Source organism: Benincasa hispida, chromosome 4, assembly GCF_027475165.1.
Source record: "Benincasa hispida cultivar pf3 chromosome 4, pf3_genome.v1.1, whole genome shotgun sequence".
NCBI classification, from domain to species: domain Eukaryota; kingdom Viridiplantae; phylum Streptophyta; class Magnoliopsida; order Cucurbitales; family Cucurbitaceae; genus Benincasa; species Benincasa hispida.
The window spans coordinates 46,409,613-46,419,647 of record NC_143481.1 but is presented as its reverse complement, the minus strand read 5'-3'; positions in this window follow the sequence as shown (position 1 = coordinate 46,419,647).

Genomic DNA, 10,035 nt, shown 5'->3' with positions numbered 1-10,035 from the left:
CGATATTATAACTGACCGAAATTTCAATGCCAATATTCTTTAATGTCAGCTGAAATTCGACATTGTACACCATCTTCAATGTCAGTTGAAAACCGACATTGTACACCATCTTCTATGTCGGGTTTTTACCATTTTTTTTTCAATATTTATCCATTATTTTTTTTAATGCCTCGTTTTTTAAAATTTTCAATCCATTTTTATTGTCGATCAAATAGTTAAAAACCGATATTAACAAAAAATACACATGTATTTTTTGCTTAAGCATGAGCAAATCAATAATATAATTTTTTAAAAAATAATGTTTCTCTTACGTGTACATATACATAATAAAATCTTAATTGCTTTTATATCTGATGATTTCAACAAAACAAAAAATTTAACTAATTTATGTGAAGAGGGAAATAAAACTAGATAAAGGAAATAAAATACATCCAAAGATTGTTGTATCAATTCAACCAAACAATCATACCAACCACTAATAAAGTTGAGTTCAATACATTTGCCAAAAAGGAAGGAACGTATTAAAGAATTGGAAAATTCATCATAGTTATACTTCATATGCTTCATAGTTGATCCATTGCTCATGCTTTTAACAATGTGTTTTGCTTGTCACCCAAAGATCCTAACAATACTTGCAACAAGGAAATGAAGATAACACTTTGTGAAGTATCTTAATAGTAAAACCTTCAATGCATGAATTTAAAAGGATTAGTTGTAGGTCTAAGCTAAAAAGCTCAATGTGTTCTGACTAACAAAACACAAATTGAGGAAAGAAGAAAACGAAATCATTGTATAAATTGAGCAAAAACTTGCTCGAGTTTTGCAAATTTTCGAACGTAGAACATTTGAGAGATATCCCATAGGCTAACTAATGAATTAGCACTAACCACAAAATGCCTATGATTGCAACAAGGAAGTTGTTTATCTTTTCCTATACCTAATTGTAAAAGTTTTCACAATAATTGAAGTAAGCAATTGAAAGTAAAACCACCAGTTTTTTAATAGAATAAATATTTACGGCATATTTCATGCAAGGGTTGTACATGATGAAGAAGATTCACTCAAGTTAAGAAGTCGACTATAAAACACATCCTCCAACGCGATCAATTACAACGAAATCTAGAAGTACGAACAATAAGAATGTAGGGAACATTATCATATTTTAACATGTAATTAACTTTACTAACCCTTATGCTTTAGAAAAATTTCGACAACATGACATTACTATACAACAAAACCAATCTTTTTTTACTTTGACACCTGTGTAAAGAAATGCACTTCCAACACAACAATCAAATAACAATTCCCTCAACGGAACTACCAAAGTTTTCCGAACACTATAATATACAAATCAACTATGTAGTAATTTGAACACAAGTTGACTAAAATTTATACCAACACAAATTGGAGAGTCATAACATTCCTAAGTGAACAAACCTTAGCCAAAAGAATAAAACGTGATCACACTCAAATTTGATTAAAACCAAACAAAACTAGTGTACTAATTTCACCTACAATTCAATTAGGGGTGGCAAAATATGATTTTGCAACAGGATGGAACTTTTGAACCCCCACTAAATCCAAAAATATTTTCATAAATTGCATACCCTAAAAAGGAATTAGCAAACATAATCACAACATCAAAGTAGATCTCTAGCAATCGCAAAGCAAGCAGAAGTTGAGTTTCATCACTCATTTTGATAAAGTTACAAGATAAGAAAGAAGTAGTAGAGACATGAAGCTATTTGTAGAACCAATATTTTTCTATTAGAAAAATTAACAATCCAAATATACACAACAAACATCTAAACTATTTAATTTTCTAGTATTTTCAAAGTGTCGAGGACAAACAAATTTACTATAAGATAATGTTGTTTAGAAAGTATAAGAGAACTCACTTGTAAAATGAATCATATGCCGGAATTTTTTCGAGAGTTGTCATCATCTTCGCCTGGAGAGCTTCACGGCCGAAAGAATGCGACGTACTTCTTCGTAAAAAGTAAGAGCCTGCCTAAAACCAAATTATTAGTTTAGGCTAATTTATTCTAAAATTTTGCAATAAATACCTATTATCATAAAGTTTTGATTTTTATATAGAGATAATTTCATAACAAAGATCTGGAAGACCTTGTACTTTCAAGCTACTCCATTTTGGAAGAAGAGTTCAGTTGTACTGCTCATTTTTTCCCATTTCAAACATTGGGAACTCGTTAAGCAACGATCCAGAAAGCCTAAGTAATTATATATATATATATATATATATATATATATATATAAATCAAATGGCAAAAGAAAAGTTTGATTTTTGTCCATCATGGTAGTTTCTCTCTCTCCATAAATTACCACAAAAGCTTATGGCATTAACTACTTTCTACCAATATTGTCAATTTGAATATTATTGGTCAAAGTTGTATATGTAACTTAGCTAGAGAGATGATTGATGTATTAGAAGTATAATAAGGACTAAATAAGTTCAATAAAAAACGAACCAATAATAAATTTTGAATCTTATAGTTCTAACTTCTAGAGATTTTTTTCAGTGTTTGGTTGAATTGATGAGTGATTAATATAACGAAATTGCAATTGAATATAATTATACTGAACATAACCAAATTGGGAGTAAATTCAAATTATATATATTTGACATAAGGTTGAGATTGGTTAGGCAATATCCATCGAGGGGTATGGTTTGTGTATGGTATGATGGGTGGGGCAAGAACTGTTTTGTGATAGCATCTTCTAAGAATGAATTAGATATTGAAACATGTAAAATCCTAAATATAAATCCACAAAATGTAGCAAGTACAAAGCCAATATTTTTTTAAACTGTTTTGCCAGTTTTTCGTTTGGAAGTCAAATAGTTTCATAAAAATCTTAGATGCATTTGGGGATTGTAGTCTGTAATAACGAAGCAGCATACAAAAATCATAATGAAAAATCAACCAGTTTACGTAGTTGCACTCAAATTAGTATATCATCAAATTTTGTTTCGAAGTCATTAGCCAATCTAGTTGTTTATTGCATAATGTAAAACTCAATCAAAATCTATAGAATTAATTATTAACTTAGTATATATTCATATACTAGCAAAACTTACCTTTGTAGGAAACAAATGACTTGAACAACCCACATGAAATTAGATCTGAAGAACATATACATCGTTGGAATAGATTGGACACCAATGATTTTGAACAAATCAGAGCTCAAGATCGTGATCATACCTGATTAGAGATCAAAGGTTGAAGAACAGCAGAGCTCAAACAAATATGGAAGACCCACGAGTAGATTAGGAAAATAAACGACTGGATCAGAAAAGCCCACGACTAAATCTACATATCTAATGTCGGAAACCCACCTCCACAGCGAGCTGAACTCCACTGAACCCCAAGACGGAGTTGGCCGACCAAATCTCTGTTGGGGTTGATGCCCTGAAGTCTCGTGTCCTATAATTTGTAAATAGCTTGTACGAACACTTGTGTTATACAATATATGATATTTACTTCACATCTTGTTTTTGCTCAGTTATATCTTTTATTTGCTTTATCACAAACCAATAAACTTAAAATCCTTGGTTATCTGTATGTAACTTAAGCATGTATGTGGTGACATACGAGTGGATCGTGTCTTGAGTGATAACCAAAATGGTCTGTAGTATATTGATAAAGAAGGGAAACCTTATCCTGGTAACGCTACGGATGCGGCTCACTTTGTAGAATGGTCACAAGTGTTGTGACTTGCCATAGATGGCCTTATCCTGATCATTCGTGTTGGGGACATGTAAGTGGGGGCGTCCTATACAAAGAGTTTGTATAAGACCTCACCACAAAGTATTATGTCTCGTTATATAACACCGTTCATGACAGAGACTTCACTTCACTAGGATGACCATAGGTAACATGACCTCAATTTTGAGTGAGTTGGGAACTCTTGCCATTGAGGGCGATCCTTTGATTTGTATGGTTATGAGTGGTCAGGTCACCGATTCAACCTACCATTTTGGGGATTCGTCTTTGGGAGCTGGAAAATCAGCTATACAAGATGGAATTCACTCCTTCCCCGAAGAAGGGGTAAGTAAATAGATAGCTTCCTTAAGGGCTGATTCCAGGGCTTGAACGATGTGGCGCCACACACCTTCTTCTGGCCCGAGAGGTATTCACATATAGTTGGACTATGTTGTATTAATCATTAGAGGAATCTGTGGTACTTAAGGAGTGAGATGTAACTACTGGGACAAAACGGTAAATTGGCCCAGCTATACTTACGAGCATCTGTGAAGGGTCATCGTACTCATGATTTGTTATATCTGATGGACACATAAATATATATGTGGTAAGAAGAGTTCAAATGTTGGTCTTTAGTGGAGTGCCTGACAGTTAACGGATGGTGGATCTCGTGGCTAAAGAGTTTAGTCAGCTATTCACGGACCGTTGGAGGTTCGAGCCACAAGTCAATTAGGTCTCTAGGTAGCTTGGATAAAGTCGAGAATCAGTGTTTGGGTTAATTTAATATATGAGATACATTATTTTAGAAGAATTTAGATATAAATATGATTTATATCATGTGGAGGAGAAATTACTATAGTAGATTTGCGATATCAAACTATAGAGTAAGAATATAACATGATTACATTTATTAATTATTTAATTTGTTAATTATATGATAATTGGCTTAAAAATTCTATCGGACGTGCGTTAGTGGGAGGAGCCACTTCGGTTATGGTAACCGAAGAATAAAATGAAAATTAGTTTCATTTTATGAAGGTTCGGAAAAATTGATATCGGTGTGGAAACGTAAACGATCGCATAGACGAGAGCCTATATGATAGTCGCTCAGCGCATAAATGATCGCACATCTTGCGCCTAAACGATCGCTTAGCTTTCCTAAACGATCGTATAGTGTGCCGTGTTTTTCTAAACGATCATCTACCTTTTACTAAACGATCGCTTAATAAATCTACACGATCGTGTAGCTTCTTCTAAATGATAAGCATTTAGCTATACGATAGCTTCATTTTCTCTCTCACTTGCTTATCGTCTACATGATTTGTTCTTCCTCCTACCTTTACCAAACTTACCAAAGACCACACTTTGGGTTCTCACTCAGAGAATACCAAGAGCTCCTGTTGATGGTTCGTCCCCGTTGTATTCACTTGCTCGTGATAGTTCGTGCTGCTGCTGACGACTTATTTGTTGGACAATAGAGATCGTGTAGAGGTTCTTCCGCTGCATCTGAGTTCCAAAGCTTCAACTGGTATGAGAACTCTCTCCCTTTGTATTTTATGTTCAAAGCATGCATTTAATTAGTATGAATTTGCATAATTGTATGTTAGAATGTATATGTTTTATTTCGGTCAGGGTGAAATCGGAAAGATCCGAACGCGCTCATGGATGCTCTTTGTTAAGAGATCATTCAATCTCATGATTAGACGGCTTACCAAACACGACTGAAATTGTACGACAGAGCTGGCCGATCTTCGAACAAGGCGAGTTGAACAACCTGCGAACGACACGCGATCTACAGGTCGGAAAAACTTGAGCGACACGATGATGACAACGATCAGAACAACACCGACGACGACAACAATTGGAACAATGCCAACGTTGGTTATGATTGGTACGGTCAAGGGGAAGAGAGGGTTTATAAGAGAGAAGTTAGAAAGGAGAGATAAGACAGGTAGTGAAACGAAAGAAAGATATTTTTTACTAAAATTTAAAAAATAAATGGGGATTTTTAATGTCGGTTTTAAATAAACATTGCAGTCTATCTTTAATGTCAGTTTAAAACCGATATAAAAAATCGACTTTTTTTTAAAAAAAATCGACATTATACATCTAGTTTCACTTTTTCCAACCGATATTAAAGCCCAAAATTCTTGTAGTGAAAATTACTTTTAGTGATATCATACCACGCTACTAAAAGTTTTTTCTTATTTAGTGGTGCAAGTTGACATATCGCAAATTTTTTTAGTGGTGCTAATTTAGACTGCGTTGTTAATAATAATTTTTTGTGACATTTTTTCTAACAAGTTTCCATAAATTGTCTTTTACCAATGAAAACTACTTGCGTCGTTTAAAATTTGTAACTGAAAAAGAAATTTCTGGTAGCGATGAATATATATGGCTACGACCATATCAGCATTAATGTACTGGATTCCATTAGAACTCTTCAATTAACTATGTTTGGGCGAGAATAGCACTAAAGTGGGTGATCATTTTGAAAGTCCTCGTATTGTAACCCTTAAACAAAAAGAAAAAATAAACAAAAAGAATATGTATGATAACAAAAATTTAGAGTGAGGGAAAACGGACGGTAGGAAAATTGTGTAAAATCTTCTTCAAGCGCAAATTAGACTTCAAAATTCTCAGTTGCCATATCATCTATTTACTCCCATCGATTTCATGGATTAGATGTGGTATGACACAAAAAAAGAAGTAATGTGCTATGACATATCATCTCTTTACGAACGATGTAATTTCATGGAAAAGTAGTGATGAATTAGATGTGCTATGACACAAACAAGACAATAATAAAAGATGTTAGCAAAAAAGTAAAAGAAGAAAAAGAAAACCACATATAAAAAGAGGGAAAAAGAAAAAGTGGAAAGGTGTTATAAAACTCTTGCAATAATTCTATCGACTCATTTTAGTTGTCAAGGCGAAAAAAAAGGTAAAGAAGCGACTACTAGAAAAAATTGTTCTTTTGAGTCGGTTTGTTTTACACATTTTATCATGAAATTTTAGACATACATTTAACATTATATTCTCGTTTTTTTTCGCAAGATTTACTTTTTAAAATCTAAAATATTATTATCTACTCAACTTTATAACTCGTATTACATGAGGTATATAGTTTTTTTTTTTTTTTTTAATAACTGAGCTGGAGATGAGCAGTTGAATATATATCCTAATTAATCAATAAATTAATATCAATTACTCATTACTATTATTTTAATTAATTATTAAATATAAATGAATTATTTTGAATTTATAAATTTAAATTAATTCATTTATAATTAATATTTTAGAAAATTGTAATGGATAGGAAAACTATTTAGCCCATTGCAATATTGTCAGCAATTTTTTACTTTTGCAAGTATAACAAAAGCTTTAGATTCTACATCTCTATTTTTCTAGATATTTTGATTTTGTTCTTTCTACTAATATTTCTTCAAGCTCTCTTCTCCTTTTTTTTCCGTCCTACTAGTAGTTTTCATGGCATCTCTTCTCCACGTTTTTCGTTTTTCGTTTTTCGTTTTTGTTTTTGTTTTTTTTTTTTTTTAATTTTTTTTTTTTTAATTTTTAATCAATTCTTTCTTCTCTCTTGATCAACATACTTCTTCTCTTTAATCTGGTCAGCATGTAATTAAGTTGCTATCTTAGTCATTGTTGGGTAATCTTCTGATTATTTTTTTTTTTTTTTTTTTTTTTTTTTGTATAACTCTTGCTATTTTTTGTTTTGATTTTTGTTGGCTTTTATTGAATTTCTTTTTATTTTGGTTTTTCTGTTTTATTATGGTAGATCTTTACATTACATTTTAATATGAAAGTTCTCGTCTAATTTGGTGGCTTTTTTCTTTGATTTAATTTGGTTAAAGATGACTTTTAGTTCCTCAACTTTTATAAAAGTAACGATTTGGTCTCTGAAGTTTGGTTTGTAACAATTTAGTCCGTATACTTTAAATTTTGTAACAATTTAATTCATGAACTTTACTATGTAACAATTTTGTCCATATACTTTAAAATTTGTAACAATTAGTCCATATTATAGAAATTAATGATAAGGTTTAATGAGATTTATGCATAAATAAACTGTTAAACTAATTAGATAATCAACATTTTTGCAAAATATAAAGTCTACATCATAAAATATTAAAACTTGACATTTAATTTTGATGATTTTTTTTTCCGGGAAGGACTAAATTGTTAAGTACAAGGACTAATTGTTACATACTATAGTTGAGGACCAAATTGTTACAAAATTGATAGTAGAGGAAACCAAAGTTCAGGGACTAAATTGTTACTTTCACGAAAGTTCAGGAACCAACGGTGATTTTTAACCATTTAGTTTTTGACATCATCTTCTTTTTTGATAAATTGGAGAAAATAGCAAAATTTGGAGGGTCTTTTAGATTTATGTCAAAAATCGAAAATAAGAAGAATTTTGGGAAAACGTGTGCGGCTCATGTGACGTCCCCTTTTATAATAAAAAATTTGCCCCTAGTATGGTCGGATAACAGCATTTTCAAATATTATGTAATTGTTACAGTGTATCAATTCTGTGCTACCATGTCTATCAATTATGAGATTCCAATCAAATGGATTCAAGAGAAAAAAGTAGCGCATTTTTTTGGCAAATTTGAATTTTGAATTGCCAGTTGAATATCACATTTGATTAGATACAACAACTTTTCAAATTTATTCAAAATGAATCGATCTCTAATATTATATCTCCATTTTGATTTTAATTTATACTAGATCTTCAAATTTTACATTAAGTTATTAATTTTTTATTATTTAAATTTGTATTAATATATTTGATTCCAATTAAGATTTTATTTGTAGGATTTTAAAAAATAGAAAAATAAGGGAAACTATTTACATAAAAATAGCAAAATTTAATCGTCGTCGTCGTCGTCTTCTTCTTCTTCTTCTCCTCCCCCCCTCCTCCTCCTCCTCCTCTCTAAACCACGCACTTTCTTCTTCTTCTTTGGTTCGATCCGGGTCTCTCTCTGACCCATTTAATCTAACATCTAGCAACTACCACACTCCCGCCCAACCGTTGATCCACTGCTGTTTGGGTCTACATCACTGATTTGGTTGTACACCATCACCAGTGAGCCAATTTTTCTCTCTCTACCCGATTTACCTCCCTCTCTTCCTTAACTGTTAGATTCGTGCATCCCAATCTTTGTTGCCACTATCTCTGTCTCTCTTCCTCTTTCTCTCATGGTCTTCTTCAACAATATAGATTGGTTGAGATTCGATGTCTCATAGATAGATAAATGTGTTAGAGAAGAGTATATATGAGAAGGTAGACTTTCTTCCATGATTTATAGTCACTTACTAGAATGGATAGGATTATTGTAAGGGTTTGCTGAGATTTCTTGTTGTAGATGGCTGAAAAATGAGGGTTTCATGTTGGTCGGTAGAACATACTTTCGTTTTTGTCTTCACGCTTCCTCTGTGTGAAGCTTTTGGCTTAGAAAAATCAAAATCCATAATTTTGATTTTAGGGAAGATTATTTGGTATTTTGAATGCACTCCTTGAGATGTATACCATTCTTATCATATAGGTTTTGATTTGATTTAAGACAGGTGCATCAATTACCGTGTATTTGATTTAGTTATATGGTATTTTGCGATTTTTTTAATTGTTTAGAAACTTCTCAAATTGAATTCTTGAACCTTGGATGTTCTAATTCACGTGAAGGTATTTTTGACAATTTCTCTCTTTTATTTTTATTATTTATCCAATTTTGCTTTTTTGAAAATTAAATAATCTTTTTGTTATTTGTCCAAATTAAACCTTTAATTTTACCATTCATATGGTCAACCCTTCTTTTCTTTTCTCATTTTAGATCAGATTTTGATGGCATATATATCATATATACCTAGAGTTATGGTCAGTTTGGTTTTCTCAGTTTTTGAGCCGAGTAGAACCAAGCCAAATAAATTGATTTATAAAATAAGAAATCAAACTGATATTCAACAAGTGACAAAAATAATGGTTCATTTTTAATTGGGTTACTTCCATATTGGTTTGCTTTTAGTTTGGGCTCAATTCGAAGTTGTTTGGGGCGCTAAGTTGAGATAGGATGTTTGAAATTCATGTCTGTGGAGTTTATATATCTGTGGAGTTAATATGTCTGTGTTTGGGGTGTGAAGTTATTTGATTCGAGTTCATATATCTTGGTATCTGATGCAGTTTTTTTAACTCTAAATAATATGCTTTCATAATTACTATTTTTGTTTTGAAACTTTTTTATTCATTAATTGTACCTATCTTTGTTTGAGTAAAATAAGGATTGCATTTTTC